The sequence below is a fragment of the Limulus polyphemus genome, unplaced genomic scaffold, assembly GCF_000517525.1.
Source record: "Limulus polyphemus unplaced genomic scaffold, Limulus_polyphemus-2.1.2 Scaffold756, whole genome shotgun sequence".
NCBI classification, from domain to species: domain Eukaryota; kingdom Metazoa; phylum Arthropoda; class Merostomata; order Xiphosura; family Limulidae; genus Limulus; species Limulus polyphemus.
In genome coordinates this window covers 151,057-169,925 of record NW_013666366.1, presented here as the reverse complement: position 1 = coordinate 169,925, position 18,869 = coordinate 151,057, and the positions used below count along the sequence as shown (strand labels likewise).

The 18,869-nt window shown below is 34.6% G+C and overlaps 1 long non-coding RNA gene across 1 annotated transcript; it reads left to right on the top strand.

Moving 5' to 3' along the window:
• The first annotated feature begins 302 nt into the window (after positions 1-302).
• LOC111085978 lies at positions 303-4,968 on the top strand. Its single transcript, XR_002610750.1, has 3 exons — positions 303-974; positions 4,217-4,527; positions 4,816-4,968. It is a non-coding gene; the product is annotated as an uncharacterized LOC111085978 (long non-coding RNA).
• Positions 4,969-18,869: the final 13,901 nt, after the last annotated feature.

Sequence of the window (18,869 nt, the reverse complement as noted above, 5' to 3'; positions counted from 1 at the left end):
ATCGGCTGATTCAATAAAATTATACTTTTAAATACAATCTGACAGGAATTTTTTTTTCTGTTTAATCTTCATATTATAATGATTTAGAGTGTTGTTGTTGTTTTTCTGAAATGCATAAATATCATATTTTTGTTATATATGTATAAACTCCAAATACTGTCGTGGACTCAGAAGCGCCGGTAATACAATCCCATAGTGCAAAGCGCGGTTTCAATACGCATGCGTTTTCTTTGTAATAGCCGTCGCTACTGCCTCGTCCCGTTTTTGCTTTGCGATATAATCTTCCTTAGGAGTAAAACGCTTAGAAGGTGAAAATGGCATATTTATTGTTCCCTTTTGATCCCCAACTTTGTTTTACGTCTAAAAAATGAATAGTAATAGTTGCGAATATTTAATTTTGAACACAATCGACCAGCCTCCAGTAAGAAAAATACGGCCTGATTTATTGCGAATTTGTTACATGTTGGAAACGAAGCATAGTGTAAACTCAACCAACGTCCAGGCTGAGTTGTATAGACTGAAACACCATAATCAAAGTTGATAATGAAGGTTGAATCAGTTATCAGAAGTAACAATAATAACAGTTGTTCAACTCGCACGATATAACTAATGTTGGGGCGCAGTAGTTCAGCTGATCTCAAGTACAGCGGCTAAAACAGAACTTAGTGTTCATGTTGAAGTAACAGAAAAAATAATCTTCCACACTTTCAGTTCGGACATAAGATTATCCTGCAGTAAATTAGAAAAATAAGTGGATAAAGACTTAAGCGTCGGAACAGTCTAAAAACTGACCTTGGGAAATTGGTTTTGCAAATGTTCACGTAACTTATCATTATTCGGGTCCAGATAGAAACTGTTATTTTCATCTCAAAAAGAAATAAAACTATAAGTATAAAAGTGAGGGAGAGGGAGAAAACAACAAATCAACTTTTATTCACGTTTTTCTGCAGAACAACAAAAAAGGCCACCAAAAGGTTTGTAAAATTCTAAAATTATTATTTTCCCGTTAACAAACTATGGGACGGTTTTGTTTATATGTATGTGTGTTTGCGTGTGAAAGTATTAAACTATTTAAAGTGTAAATCTGTTCGTTTAGTTTTCCATACGAATATGTCGAAAGTAGTTTTTATTTTTCATATTGTCTGCATGTACATGCTGCAGTTTTGCATATTTTAGTTGTTTTTAACTTACATAACATGATAATATTTGCCTTCTAATGTGCTAAATAAATATATATATATATATGAATTGTTATTTTATAATTATTACACGATATTACATAAGCTGTCAACCAAACAAAATATTTTAATCTTTACAACACGGAAATGCCTACTGTGCAGACATACTTTATCAGCTTATGCAATATAAATCCTCATTTTGTATTAAAACTGCTCAAGTTTTAGATATTAACGTCATAAGGTTGTCAATATTGTATTTATATTATCATTGATATCCTGTCGTTTGTATCCAAATCTAATTTCATATTGATAGAATTCTTGAAAACAGTACGTCTTTATATTCAGTATTGGTACCTTTATGTATTTTTATTGCAATTTTAATGATTATGTTAAGAAGAAAAAAATAGAAGCACAATTTCCTATCCTATGTTACAAACGAGTTTTTATTTCACCCGTTTAATGGGCAGGTACTCCAGCGAGTACTACTAATAAATATACATCCATAGTAAACCCATTGTAGGATTGAATACGATAGTCGCAAGAAAATTTAAAAATAAAAGCAGATCCACATCTTGAACACTTCAAATAATCTTACCATACGAGAAAATAACTGGCATTAAACGATTTGATTCAGTTTTACAAAAATATTTTATTTATTCTGTATTTGTATCAGAAACAAAAATATGTCCTTTTTTCTTTTTTACGAGCGAGAACTTCACTTTCCATTGTGTTGATCATCAAAACATTTCTCTGTTCTAAACATTAGATCACTCGCGTGAATTTTATTTTACAAATGATTGATATATGAAAACTTTTGGAACAGTTCGTTTTAGTGATAAGTAAATGGAACAGGACTCGTGTGTATGGTTTTGGAGTTGTCACCACACGTAACTTCATCATCGTGTGTGACCCATCAAACTTATAACGGTGACCAGAATACTTTATTGGAATACTGCTTAAGCACTTCAAATGTTGTTTTTCATCTCCTCTATACACGCGAAGACTATACACAGCCAAAGTCCACACAATCTAAGCGTCACTGGTTGAATTTCAGATACAACCAGAGTTTGTATGTACAGCAATTGTTATACGCAGGTTATGAATACTGATTGACGAAAAGTACCACATATCTGTTAAATTAACTATTTCTACGAGTTATACACGTAATAGAACCTTCTTAAGTTATATAACATGAAATAATTGTGTTCAATAAATGGCTTGAACAGTAATACAAGTTCCAGTGACTTTCACTTCGTAAATATTTTGTAAAATTGTGTTGGCACAAAATACATCAATGTTTCCTTCAAACCGTAATATTATATCAATGCTGGCTTAGTATAAATATCTTCTGTATGATTGGGATAACCAAGATAAATCTCATTTCAACCCCCACCCCAGTAGCTGAGCAGTAAATCTGGGGCTTATAACGCTAAAAACCGGGTTTCGATGCCCACGTGGAGCAGGGCATAGATAGCCCATATTGTAGTTTTGTCCTTAACAACAAGTAAACAAAAGATTCAACATTGAAATAGTGCATCATGCTGTCAGTCTGTATTCTATGTGACCCTGATGATTACACTCTGTTCCCTAATCTGTTCAATCAGTTACTGAGTGACGTTCAATACTGTCACTTGCAGTTTTAGCCCTAATCATCCGAATTTTCAGTATAACCTGACTTTTTATAAATCTACACAAAACGTGTTGTTCGTTTTTATCGATTGTCTAAAACTTTCACAGAATACCTGTGATATTTTGTAGTCAGATATTTCAAACAATTACACCGAAACGCCACATGTACAGGACAGACAAAGAAAAATCAGTTGAAATTACAATGGGAATAGTAGAATGTATCCTAACAGGTGAAATATCTGAGTTGTTGACCCCCCATACACACATACCAACTATCAGAGTTAACTTGTATTAGTAAGTTCCTTCGAGAAATTAAACTAAAAGTAAAATATTTTGACAACGTAGGTGCTTCAGCTGACATTCTCCCCAGTTTAAAACTGCCATTTGCATTAGAATTAAAATTAACCTGTTTTTGTGAATGTATGTGTCAATGCACGTGTGCAAAAAAACTTGAGATCTTAACTCATTGGGTATACAATTACCCTAATTTTTAGATTTTATGAAAAAGTAATTTGTTGTAATTTAGTAACTATGAACAAACGAATGTCTAAGAGAATAACTCGTAAACGTACTTGTACGAAAAACACGAATATTTTCTAATATTAAAGATATCAATCTATAAATACAAATGTACACAAACAGACTTCGTTCAGGAAAAAAAAATGGACTAAAATATTTCTATAGCCCCCTTATGGAAGAAGGGAGAATTACACTTCTTGGGAAGCGTCAAGGTTATTTCTTAACAGTTTGAGATTTCAAGCTTAGTTAGTTTTTTATGAACAAACACAAGACAATTTTAGTCTCTTTCCGACCGCAATTCCAATTTTAGTTATAAAAACTTTATATCTTAATCGATTGGAGCACGTGGCATGTTCAAAACATCCAATCAGATTGCCCCTAACACTTATTTGAAGAACCAAGATACCTTGATCTGAAACGATTGGAGGTTTGAAAATATTATATTGCTCTAGAGCAACTAACTTATGGACCACTCTGCATAATACATGAACTGTAGTGGGTTCTGTCCCATGAGTTTCAATGATAAATATTAAATACCGTTTTCTACTGCCCAAGTTGCAGATAGACTTTACGTCATTTCCAATACTAAATAGTTACTCTTCGTCTGTAAAAAATCCTCATAGAAAACCTTACAGTCTAGTTGCATAGAATATTTGCCGCTAGAGGACACTCTCAGCACATGATTTCTGTAAAAATTCTTTAATACTACAAAGTATTGTAAGATCAGTGCTCTAACTACGTTTTCATGAACGTTGTGACAGGAAACCAGGAAGTTTAAATATAGTAATATAAGTTATTGATGTTTAAAAAATGTATATATTGATATCAATTAGTTTCATTTCTCACAAACTTTGTTGTCTGCATAATATATTTAATATGCTTGACTCTAGAAGCAGCGAGCTGGAACTGATATTCAACACCAACACCAGGAGCTAGGGAGAGGGGTGATGGTGCAGTGTACTAGGTCATTCCTTTTAGCAAACTATAAGAAAACAACTATCTAGTAAAGCACCATATTAAATATAGGTGTATATTATAGAAGATAAAAGTCACCATGAGTTTGAAGACAACCAGACACATTCTAACTTGGACGACTCTGCGTGACAAGATAAAAGGATGCCACACCCATCGTTTCCAAATCCATTAAATTGTGGATCGTAAGACACAGTTTCAATCTTGTCCGATGAAAACCGCTTTTCAGGTATAATCAATCCTATGCTCTTCATTGTAGTTCCTCCACAAACTTTTAATTATTTTATAATACTGTTTCAGCTTCTCCCAACCTCTTGTTCTGTATAAGAAGGGAAGTGGCTCCCCTTAGCAATATTTTTAGCTGAGGGCTGCCACCACAGTCCACCATCTCTTTAACCACTGACCAACACCAAGGTATGAAATATATCAATTAAAAGAACTGATTATGTTAGCCGCAAAACTAATAATATTTTTACATATATTTTATTTTTTAAACTGTTATTTTATTTACCTTTAGAAAGCAAGTTGAGAATGAAGAAAGTACAGCAAAGTTTGAACAGTAGGTGGAGGTGCTGATGAGAATAAGATGAGATAGCAAAAACGCAATGCTCGTGCTTTAATGGGAGGCTTAGTACTGACACGGAAATGTGGATTATAATGCCAGTAGAGGTAAAGGTCAAAACTGTAAAAAAATAAGGATCTATACATAAAGAATTAGTGTAGCATCAGTAACACTGAGTAGAACTGATAACTGACAAAAAGATGAAAGAATAAAGCAAAATCGTAGTAACAACATTAAACAGAACTGACAATTAATAGATGATGATATACAACATACGTGTAGTACTTTTAACACTATATGGGGCTATGGACTGATATAAAGACGATAAAAATACATCTATTTATATCACTGACAACACTCTTTAGTATGGTAATTACTTAGGGAATTATTCTTAGGTCCATTTCCTAGGTTAAAAAGGTAATTGATAATTTGCTAAGAACACTTTTCCTACATCTTTGGAACTTTTCAAAATTTTATGACTTTCACATTTATGTCTCGTCGAACTTTTTTTTTTTATGCATGTGGTAACGGAAGTTGCTGTTTGGTTACAATCTTGTATAACCAGTGCAAGTTTCGTATTCTTAATACTACACGTTTTCTATATACATGTTTTATTTTTCTTCTTTATGGTTCTGCTTTGAGGATGTGAACTGGCTTCAACATTTATATATATATTATAAAAGAGTTCTTCTCTTTAAACGCCAGTGAGGAAAAAAAGAAAATGTTTTGTACTTCAGTTCTGAAGGTATCAATAACTTATAGTTGTAGCAAGCTGCGTACATAGAAAGGAAATAAAAATTATCCGAGTAATGAATACAAATAATTTAATACACTGCTCTTACTGATAATGGTTAGAATACGTTGATTCATTACTTGGATATCCTCACAGGTATACTGTTATCTTAGTTCCTATAATTTCACTTATAGTGCGCATGTTACAATATATGTACACATAATCACGCACTCTAGTAATTATCGGGCTGTTCAGACACTGCCCGCTGATTAGCTATGCTAATTGTCTTGTTCAATATTTATTAAAATGATATATTAAATGTGATAAAAAAAACCTTTAAGCAGTACGTTAAATGTGTTACTAACACTATCCTCCTACAGAAACACATGTAATACAGTTAAATATATAAAAGAAAATATGAACTTAACTTGAGAAAAGTTGAAATCTGTATGCAATCCTACGGAAGTATAATGGCACTGTCCACTTATAGAAACACCATCCGCCTTTGTGAAACACGCAAAATACACACAATAAGACAATCTGTCTATAGAATCTTAGTAAGACCTTGTAATTATAACAACATCTGCCCATATAAGCACTGTTAAAACATACATAAGTGAAACTATGAAGTAACTGTCAACATGTGTAAAATGAAATATTTTGTCAAAAACATTTACACATTAAATATCAGCTATATCGGTAGATATATTTATATATATTTATATTTAATCCATAAAGTCAACTTAGGGAAACAGTAAGATTGTATGTTAAATTACTTGCATGATATTTAGAGATGTTATCACGAAAAATCCGTCTCTTTCAATATTTGTAAAAAGTAAGTGAGACAAATAAGGTAAAATACCATTGATAAATCGATGATCCTACAAACTATGTTAACTTAGTAGTATCATCTGCCTATAGACCATCTGACTATACAAACACATCCCTCAGTAACACTATCCACTTCAGTAAAACATACGCAATTAAATATCTAAGCAAAAACTATAATGCTGATAAGAACTAGAGATTAAAATAGCAGAGTTAATCGTTTACTTATAAAGAGAAACTGTAATTTTGATTATTGTAAAAAAAAAATGTTATGTAAGTTAGCCTAAATCATTCATTTTAAGACTGATTGTTACTATAAAGCTGATGTTATTTTGATCTATATCACCCTCTGGTGGTTCACTCGCGAACTATTTGCGCGCTCATCATACCAACGCGCCCTCTGGTGCTGCATCGTGGAACTATGACTCCTAGCAACACGTTCTCTGTTCAGTAACACTGGAACTATGATGTCACTTGAAATCTCCTAGCAACGCTCTCTCTGGCAGTAGACAACTTCTGCAGTCAAGTGTCATGGCGGCCTAACAACGTGTCTCTAGTGACGCACCGTCTGGTTCCACTTCGTGGAACTATGACGTCATCATATCTACCCCCTCCCCTTCCCTGAGGCAGCCAATCAGTGCACAGTGTCTGAACAGGCCCGATAACTACTCACACTATTACGGTGTTTTCTCTATCTTGACTGTCTGTGAATGATGGAAACACAGCGTAGAATCAAGATTTTGCACGCATTCGTAAATTATATAGTTCTCATCAGATTCACATTCGCGTATTTAGCCTGAGTGCAATTTATGATACATTTAAGAAGACTCCAATATTTACTAATATGACTAGCATTATTTCTAGTTTCGACTTTGTCTTAAAAGATCAAGCTGAGCTCCCTTGGCAATGTATGGTTGCGCCATCTCTTAGCAAAGATGTAAGGCTAATTTTTTTTAAGACGTCATAGCATTCATTCAAGACTGCAGATGGTATAAGTGAAAAATGCATTATGCTGTTGAAGAGATAAAATGTGAAGTCATAAATATATAAATATCAAATGAAACAATAAATAAAGCTAATTAAAACGTACTTTTGTTTAAATGTTCTCTTTATTAAAAGGTGTTTTTCACATGTCAGTTTAACTTGAAAGCACTGTTTGTTAGACCACCCTCTCCTAAAGGTTGTCAGGTGATTTATGGAGGAAGAGTGATTTATTATGATCTATTGAGTGCTTATGAGTTAAATTTGATCTGACTTTTGTTTTATAGTTAGGGAGAGTTGGGTCAGTTTGGAAATAAATATTGTAGTACCGGGATGTACTAAATGATTTTCACCCCTTTAGTTAAAAAGTATAATTTTTAAAATTATGTAGTTTTACATAGTTCCCCTGATGGAACAAATTGGTACTCAAGTGACTTGCTAACATTCACTTTCCTTAAGGAGCAAACTAGGTTAAAAGGAAATTTAAAAAAACTTGTTTGTCTGATTCTCTTGCAGGAATAATAATGTGGTTTTTAAATGGTGAGCTAAGTTATTCTTTTGGCACATCAGATAATAGTTGTTAATGGACTCGCCCTTGATCTTCACTACACGTTGGCACCAATCAGTTTACTTTTGACCGGAATTTGAGGGTTTAGTGACATATTTAAGACAGTGTTGGGGCCTAGGAGGGCAGAATGTTTTCTCGATGATTATAAAAAACTTTGCAGAATCACACAGATTTTTTAGATTAATATTTTAAAAGCTCTTCACGCGGAGTTTACATAGATTTTATCAGATATGTTGATAAAAGATCTAAACAACATTTTGCAGTGTTTTGACAACTTTAACTTCTTCACAAAAATTCCTAAGGTTCTCACTTTCGAATCCTGATAACAGGTTAATGTATTTTTCTGTTGTTTACTCTCCAATAACTACCCAAGTTCTCTCACAACACTAGAGTTAACTTTCATTTATATTTGTGTGGGTGTTATTTGGCTTTCTGTGTAGTTTAATTAAGTTGTTTATGTTTGCCATTAGCAAACCTTGTGTAAGTTGGTTTACACGTCAGTAGAGCATAGGTTTATATTTTAAGTATGACTTGTAATTGTTCTACTGAAATCCAGATAAAACTTGGAGTTCACAGAAGTTAAAATAAGAGTTGACTTTATAGTTTATGTTTTAACTTGAAGACAGTCTGAGTTATTGTTTCTTGTTCATATTCTAGCTTATGTTACAAGGGGAAGAACCCACACTAGGGTCTGTTAAGGTATTCATTGTTCTTGCTAATCCCACATCCTTTACTAACACATAAAACACAAGATCACTTGTCCTACTGTGAACTGTATACGTATTGTAGTGCATTGTTGTTTTGTCTCTTCGTTTGTGACTCGCTTGTTTCAACACGTTGAGAAATATATACCCAAACCCGAGATCTGAAAACCTTCAATTATTAGTAGGTATAACTTTTCTACTGTTCTGGTAATCCTTGAGATACCATAATAGGCTGTGTCCATACATTATAGATGAACCATTTGTGTACTTGTTTGACCAGGATTCTGAGGTTGAAATTAATGAATCAGAGGAAGATGAGAATGTCATCTCAACTCATATCGACTCACCCACCAACGAGAAAAGAGCTGAAAGTAGTTTTCTGGCTGTCAGTGACAAATCAGATGAGGAAATCTTTGATTTAGAAGTGAAAGACAACTCTGACCATGAACAGAGTCACCAACAGTGGCCTCCTTATCAATATGGGTGGGATTAGTATTAATTATCACTAACTAAGACAGTTACTTAGTGTAGGATCACTGACTCAAAGAAAGTGGCGATCCTTTCTATCAAGTGATGTTCACAATACAATTTATGTATTGTTTGATATCCATTTGATTATCACACAGTTAAGATGATTGATGCTTGTAAACATTTTGCCTAGCATATGAGCAAATTGTAAGGTGGATCATAATAGTTTGGGGCTCGAAAGCCCAGCTTAAAGGGTGTTTTGGCCCATGCTTACTGACATATAAGGTGGTAATTGACATCATAATGAAATCACTACATTCTGTGATGGCCGCTTGATTTATTTCATAAGCTAGGGTGGTCATGTGGTTGAAAGATGAATGACTGAATGAGTATTGTAACCCTTGTTTTCCGATCCACTGGTTAAAATGTCATCCAGTATTTATAGATAATTACTAACTTACTAACCTGATCCATCTGAGTGGCGTGTGAACTCTATGAAACATGCCATCTGTCTAACCTGATCCATCTGAGTGGCGTGTGAACTCTATAGAACATGCCATCCGTCTAACCTGATCCATCTGAGTGGCGTGTGAACTCTATAGAACATGCCATCCGTCTAACCTGATCCATCTGAGTGGCGTGTGAACTCTATAGAACATGCCATCCGTCCCTTACTAGATTCTTTCCCATACACTGAGTTTATATTATGATGGTAAATTACGTCATATAGATACTTAGTTTGCTACTCATTTACAATGAAGCTTGTAGTGACATTTCATAAAAGAAAAGAAATTAATATACACGTTTATGATAATATTTATCAACTTACAACAATAATTTGCTACTTAATGCTGAAGATCACACAGGAGGAGGTATGTATCCTATTGTATTACTGTTTGAATGTAGTTTTTATATTGATATCGTATACATAGATATAAAGAATTTGAACGAAGCGCCTCAAATTGGAATATCATAAACTAAAATCTTCTATTTTGAAATCCTTATTCAATGGTTATCATTTTGGTCGCAGGTATACTTTTGTATCTTACAGAAGTGGTGCATGCTATGAAATCCGTCAATATAAACGTGCTTAGGGGTGGGACTTGTAAAAGTGGGCTCTGGCTGAAGAATATAGTTACTCCTGTGTATTTCAGGTATGTTTGTTGGAAATAATGTCGTTTGCTAAAGGGCTAGGGCTATTTGCCTTTCCAGACTTTGCAAGATATAATCACATATATGATACTCGAATCCGAAGAAGCTCCATGGTTTGCTTTCCATTGCAGCAAAATCACTCCACAATTTAAGGTCGTGAGTGCGTTATAAGAGTGTTTTCATATCTTACTATGGTGATTGGTGTTTTAGACTAGCCATCTACCTTATAGTCTATTAGTTACAAAATTAGGAATGGCTACCGCTGGTAGCGTTTGTGCACCTATGGCCGAATATATTTGTAACCTTGGTTACAACTCGTCTTTTCTTTAGAAAAAGTTTTACTTGTTATATTAAAAGTGGCATTAAATTATATTCAAAAATTATCTCGCAGTATTTTTAAAAATCAAGAAACACAGGATTTAACAGCGTTAAAGTGCCTGTTAAGTATTTTTGGTAACAAATAATTCTTATTCCATAGGATTATTTAGTAGCTTGTCTACTAAGATCAACTGGTCAAAACACTTTCATGTTCGCGATTGACATCGTGACTCTGTTTTAATTTGGATATGAGTTTCAAAACTGATAACATTATCTGATTATCAGCTGGAAAGATAGTTTGTGTTTGTGGTTGATTTTTCTGAAGAAAGTTTTGAAACTTGTTCTTCAAACATAAAACTTTTATTTCTATTTACATTGTTGTATTCTAAGATACATTCAAGACTACAGAAAAGTTATCAAAGTCACAAAAGAGCTGGTTCGTAAGAAATGCAATGCGAACTGTGAATAAGTTCGAGTCAACAGCAAACGAAAGAGACTGACACATGTTGGTTGTTTCAGAATAGCTCTGTCACTGCACATGACCGGGTGGTTAGGGCGCTTGACTCGCAATCTGAGGGTCGCGAGTTCAAATCCCTGTCCCACCAAACATGCTCGCCCTTTCAGCCATGGGAGCGTTATAATGTGACGATTAATCCTACTATTCGTTGTTAAAAGAGTAGACCAAGAGTTGGGAGTGGGTGGTGATGACTAGCTACCTTCCCTCTAGTCTTTTACTGCTAAATTAGGGACGGCTAGCGCAGATAGCCTTTGCGTAGCTTTCCGCGAAATTCAAAACATGAGTATAGCTCGTGACTTCTAGTCAGGCTATTCTTGATTAACAGGTCAGTTAACTGTAGTGCCCTCTACTGGATGACAGGAAAATTAAGTCTGAAATTATTTCACAACAGAAACACACAAAAAAGCTTTTCAAGTCATAACTTCACTAAACAAACACATCACACCACTTCTAACCATTTAAGTTCCCAATGCAAAAACTCTCAAGCGATTGTAACAAAAAACTAACATACTTGGAAATTATATTACAATCCTAGTCTCTACCAGGAATGCCCATAATTTCACTTACCCGAATCATTAGGTAATCGAATCTAGGTTACCGACTTTTTTACTTAATATAACCAAAACTCTTGAAATGTCTTAAGAGTAATTATCCCAGGCGTTCAGACGCACGCGCTTATTGGCTGCTTCAGGAGGAGGTTTTAGAGACGGTGACGTTATAGTGCCACGCACCAGAGACGATTACGTTCATGAAGTGGCACCAGAAGGTGCTAGTGTCTTAGGGGAGGGATGATACCAGAGTTACACAAAATGGCACCAAAGGGTGCGTTGGTATGATGATCGCCCAAATAGTTCGCAAGTGAACCACTAGAGGATGGTGCTATTAAGAACAATGTTACCATAATTCGTAGAATGATCGATTAATCAATAGTATTCTACATTATTTGCATAGCATACTTTTTTACAAATATCTGTCAGAAAAGGACTGCTTTTTCGTGATAACATCTCTAAATATCATACAATAAGTTAACATGCAATCTTACTGTTTCACTTTATACACTTGTTTCACAACTTCGGCTTTATGGGTTAAATATATTCTTATGCTATTCCCCTACCAACATAACTATAATCTTTATTTGTTATATAAGAGTAAATGAGTTACTTTATAGTTTTCACTTAAATATTACACGTGTTTTACAAAGGCTGGCAGTGCTTTTATGGGTGGACAGTGTTTTTATTACAAGGTCTTACTTAGGATGGCGTTACTTTAGGCGGACAATGTAACTAAGGGCAATGTTTCAATAATTCTGTAGGATTTTAACACACCTGCTGTTTCTCTTTTACAAGTAAAACCATCATTTCAACAAGACGACTATTATAACATTATTACATATGTCAGTTTTATCACACATACTATCTTAATTTATCCATTATTCGAACGAAGCAAATATTATAGCCAGTAATTTACTTTACATACTCTTACAATTATCCATCACTTTTTGTATAAAACACTTCACTAATTCATTAGTTCTATAGTTTTATCTTCTATACTTAACTTGCTGACATTCGTTTTACATTTTCCGACATTTTATATTTAAAACTCCTAATAATATCGTTAATTCATTTTTTCCATAGTTTTTCATTTTCTATAATTAATATATTGTATAACATCTATTCACCCTGAAAAGGACGCTCATTTAAACCCCATATTTAGCTTTATAAGTTAATGTATGTATTTGTTCAACTAAAGTCTAAATCTAAAGAATATATTTAAATAAATATGTTTAACAGTTACTATTCTTACCTTTCTGTAGACATTTTTCACAAATCTTGTTTCTTGATGGGTTAGAACTATAAGCATAATGCTGAATGATTTCTACAAAAATATCAGATAGACATTGAGAAAGAACTTCTGTCTGAGGCCATGTTCTCATCTATCTGACTGCACAATGCTGACATAATCTAGATTCAAGTTCACTGACAGTCTAAAGGTTTATCACAAAACGGAGTCTCGTGGCCAAACTGGTACAATATTTAACATAGTGTTACGTCTCCGTTTGTTAAATTGATTTTCCGTAACTTCGTTCCGACGAAACTTTAGCGACACAAGTCCTTACTTAATAAAACTGGTTTATTCTTTCTGAATATAACTTTACGATACACTCAACTTCAACAGTCGCGCTATAACAAACTATAGTTCACGTCTCACGAGCTCTACTTCAACAATACGTCTCTCTCTCTGACTGCAGTTCAGTTACTCATTACCTACACACACATTATTATTCCGTCACGTTGTCACCCTCTTTTATATACCAGACTACCCTATATCTAGTAAATGCTAGAGCATTCGCCAAGGTACAGGATAGTTCTAGAAACGTGGCGTGACACTAGTCATGTGACTTCGCTGACGCAACAATAGAAAGTAAATGTCTGGAATTAAAAAGTTTTGTACACATGCTTATATAATAGTTTGTAAACATGATGTCAGAAAAAGAAGTAGGGTCAGTTTACCCCAAAGAAGAAAGGTCCACCTTTCGAAAGCGCTCTGGTTATAAGATTTTTATTTTTTTTATACTAGTTTGTAATGATATGTACGAGATTAAAATCATGTCGCTTTTAAACATATGTGATAAATATTTGTATATTTTAAATTTTCAAAATCAGTTTGTGTACATTATAGCAATTAGTTCACTGATGTACAATTTCACACACGATAATCGATTATCGACTATTTTACATTTCAAAACGGATATTTTCATCACATAGATCTTGAAACAATATTTCAGTAACATTTGATGCTTTATCTTTCACTTCCACTTTATAGAAATATATATTAATTGGGTTACAAACAGTGTTCTGTGATTTTCTTATATAAAATTCACATACTTAACAAGCATACAAAAACACCTATTAACCAAACTTCCAAGCTAGAAAAATACGACCTTATCTACAAATTATCACAAACAATGTGCATACATTCTAATTTTGAAGCTTTTAAGAACAAAGTCTTTAAAAGTAAGAAGCAACCAATTGGGGAGTATCTAAACGTTCAGTCAAATTAATGTATTAATATAACACATTTCCATAAACAAAAGAAATAGGACGCCCACCAAAATGATTTCTACGGAAATGATGATCATATGATTGTACATTTTGAAAACATTCACAAAAAAAGTGTACACTCTTAACCCATGACTTAAATGTGTCTGTACATTCGGGGGTAAAAGTCTCAAAAAAAAGTAGAGGTACTCAGATGGGTAGAAGTGGACCTGTTTTTCAAAAAGAAAAAATATATACATGTAAACATATACATGACAAAGCAGTTCAAATAAGTCCCGGTACTAGTACTGCCTTAAAAAATATGTTCTGATACTCAGTAATGGTGAGTACCGGCACAATTTCACCCTTACACACTTACACACACACACATATATATAAAATCTAGAACAAAAAACTCTCCAAGAAGTGGCACCAAAGAGTAAAACTCTGTGAGCAATGCTTTGACCTTTTTTCATTAATCACATGCATATCAATGACCACTACTTGACAAACAATCAGTTCTTTGTTAAGGTAGTTAACCACACTTTAAGTTAGAGAGTCGCAAAAACTTATGTTCAATCTACTCTAAACGTATGATGACTTTCTGGAGTTACGGAAACGTCCAAATGCATTGCAATAAGACTGATAATATTTCTTTACAAATCTTTCTTTACTGACCCTTTACTACGTAACAGCATCTGGACTGCTCTTTGCGGAGCATGCCACTACCGACAAGACCTTTAGCCCAGTACTAGAGCTCATTGGATCAGCTAAAAATGTAACAAACTGTCAGTTAAACCACTATATCAGTCATTAACGTTACATTAAGGTATTTAAGTTTTGGTGTTACATTCACAGCTAACCCAACGAGCTCTACTACTGTGCAAAAGGTCTCGTCGGTAGCGCCCTAAGACTGTAGCACCCTCTGGTGTCCACTTCATGAACATAATCTTCTCTGGTGCGTAGCACTACAATATCATTGTCTCTGCCTCCTCTCCTCCCTATGAGACAGCCAATCAGCACGTGCATCTGAACCTCTGAGGTAACTACTCTCAGCATTAGCCTCGCAAACCTTTCAATAAGATAACCAGGTATAAAAAATAGACGTTTTGGGGCCAAGCCAATGAATGAATGCAACATTCTCTAGGTTAGAATTAATTTTGTGCAAAGTTATATGCATCCTGTTTAATTAGAACTTTTAACAAATGCATAATAGTCATATGAGTACTTATATTTTCCTATACTGTGTTATAAGATGGTTAAGTTTATAATATCTATATAATAGGGAGAATTAATAGTGTTTTTTTATGCTTTAAGTTGCTTCATTATTTATCAGTCTTTATTTTAAACATTTTTTTATTTAATTATTTCCCACATATCCATTTCAAGCTGTCTTTGAGCTACTTACAAAAATTCATAAGTCACTCCTATACCATCTAGATTCTAATCGCCTACAGCAACAGTACTTTTTTCGTGGGAAAGATCCACCATATTTGCAGTAACATTATCTACGATCTACGAGAGCTACAATACTTTTTTTTCGTAAAGAACCATTATTTAAAATTATGAATATTTGTGAGAGTACATCAGTCTACCTGTCTTTATACTGCCTGTTTGTTTATTCTCTCGGGGTCAAGTTTTAAAAATTATATATATATTTTCGTTTCAGGAGTTAAAGGTGAACCAGTAGATGTGTCTGGGCAAAAGGTACCCGGAGATACAGAAGAATTGATTGACACATATCGTTGATAGAGAATATCACATGAAATGACATACACAGAGTTAGAAACGAACTGACATGCATGTTTACAAAAGATATCACAAGAAAATCATGTTCCAGGGTTATAAACGAACTGACACGTATTTGACAGAGGATAACACATGAACTGTCATGCCTACTGGTTTACGGAAGAGCCAACAGGTGTGCATGACAAGAAGTCACAGGACATGTCATGTCTCCTGACTTACAAAAGAGTCAACAGATATGTATGACAAGAAGTCACAGGAAATGTCATGTCTCCTGACTTACAAAAGAGTCAACATGTATGTATGACAAGAAGTCACAGGAAATGTTATGTCTCCTGACTTACGAAAGAGCCAGTAGGTACGTATGACAAGAAGTCACAGGAAATGTCATGTCTCCTGACTTACGAAAGAGCCAGTAGGTACGTATGACAAGAAGTCACAGGAAATGTCATGTCTCATGACTTACAAAAGGGTCAACAGGTTTGTATGACAAGAAGTCACAGGAGATGTCTCAAGAGTCAACAGGTATGTATGACAAGAAGTCACCTGAAATATCAGTTTCGACACTTCCAAAGGAATTAAAACGGGATAAAACATGTCATGCCATCATTGTTACAGAAGAGACAACTGGTACACTTCATAAATGGTATGCGTGAAAAGTTGCACTTCCATAGTTACAGAAGAACCAAAAGATGTGTTTGTAAATGGTTTATAATTCCATGAAATGTCACACTTTCAGGTTTTTACACAGGAACCTTTACAGTCTTATAAAAGTATATTAATTAGGGATGCACAGGTACCCGGCCGGAAATTGGCCCACCCGGGTAATACTCGACTACGGCCGAGTGTCGAAATTAGGCATCTAAGCCCTAACCTTTGTGGCAGCTAACGCGGTACTAAAAGTTACAATCAATAATTGGTTTGGTTAGAAAAAAGAGTGTTCCGAGAAACAAAGACTGACCACCCACTGAAAGTCGGGGATTCAGAGAACAACAGAAGTTAATAACAGGCATGGCTTGAGAAGTGGATTTCTGGGGTTAGGTGAAGGTTTTGAGAACAATATGGGTTAGGATTCGATGACCTGAAGATGACAAAACCTTGTTGAAACGTTGTACATTTGCTGTTATGTTAAATTTATATTAAAGTTTTGCAGCATTACCCATTCCAGCCGTCTCCAAGCATTAATAGGGGTTAGGGTTTGAGAAGTTGGGGCTGGCATTGAAAGTTCATAGTAAAACTTGAATTTTCTCTTGGTGATTATTCGGTTAAATGTAATAAACGTCAAATTTGTTTTTGTTTCTAATTTTTGTGTATGTTGTTGTTGTTGGGTTTTTTTTGGGGGGGGGGGAGAACTTGGTCCCGGTTGACATCCGGCCGAAGCTTTGTGACCGGGTACCCGGACCCGGTATTCGACCAAATTTTACTACCCGTGCATCCCTAATATTAATGAAATGCCACGTCTTCAGTGTAAGAGAAAAATTAAATGTAGTGCTTCTGGAGTTTATAAGAAATCGATATTTATTCCAGAAAAACGATAATCACGTGAAATCTCAGAGTTACAAAAGAACCAAATGTATTTAACAAAGGTATCACGGATATCACGTTAGACGATTTTTTTAGTATTTACATGTTAAAAATATTATCTTAATATTCTTTGAGTTTTTAAGCTTTGTTGAAAAGAAAAGTTTTGTATTTGTAAATCTTTTTGTTATTTTCGTGTGCAGTTTGATGTTTATAACTAAAGGTTGACAAGAATTATTATGGTAACACGTGATGAATTTCTCGAATGATCATGAATTATCTGGGAAGACCGAGTTTGCTCCAGACGCCTTCTTTTTTAGTATATAAGCCTAGCAGAAAAAGCCAACGAAAAATAATAAAGTGCGTGTTTTGTACTCATCGAGAGGAAGTTATCGAGATTGTGAATCGCTGTGATTTATAGCGTGTATTATAAAAGTCGTCAAGTTTAAGGTGACGAGAAACGTACTGATTATGAAATTACTTTGTGCTAAACGTTTGTATCGAGAAAGAATAAACTGGTTTAATCAAGAAAGGACTTGTATCGCTGAAGTTTCTCGGAAAGAATTTCTACCTGAAATTAACAAACAAGCAGATACGTAACAGATTGGTGTCAGAAGTGGGATAGAAAAAGTCAAAAAAAGAAGATGGAAACAAGAAGTGGCAAATCAAACTACAGCTTAGCAGATTTGATGGCAGCAATACAAGAACAGCAAAAGAAACAAGAAGAACGAGAAAAGAAACAAGAAGAGAGATTACAGCAGTTGTTGGAGGAAAAAGAAAAGAAACAAAAAGAACGAAAAAAGAAACAAGAAGAGAAACAACAGCAGTGGCAAGAAAACCTGCAACAGTGGGAGCTCAAACAACAAAATAAGCAAAACGAGAGACTATGGCAGTGGTTGGAGGAGAAAGAAAATAAACAAGAAGAGAGACTACATCAGTGGTTGGAGGAGAAAGAAACTACAGCAGTGGCAAGAAAACCAGCACCAGTGGCAACTGGAACAAGAAAGGAAAAAAGAAGAACAATTGGAAAAGATTAGTAAATTTCAAAGTGAATTAAGTAAATTAAAGGATGATTTACTGTCGTTTACACAGGGAGGATATATTAGCCATGGACCTAATCATCCCCAGACAACAGGAAACCCCTTCCAGACCCCGCAGCTATAACCCTAATGCAGACATCTTCAGTCATGCCAGAAGTCACATTCCAGACATGACTGTCAGCAATAGGGGTGATCTAGTACGAAGGAAGCCACAGTAATTCGATGGGAAAGCGCCATGGGAAGCATATAGAGCACAATTTGAGCTCCTGACAGAAATGAATGAATGGATAGAGAAGCAGAAAGCAGTGTACCTGGCAACGACCTTGAGGAGACAACCACTGGAAATACTTGGACAATTGTCAGCAGACGACAGGCACAACTATAGAGCACTGGTA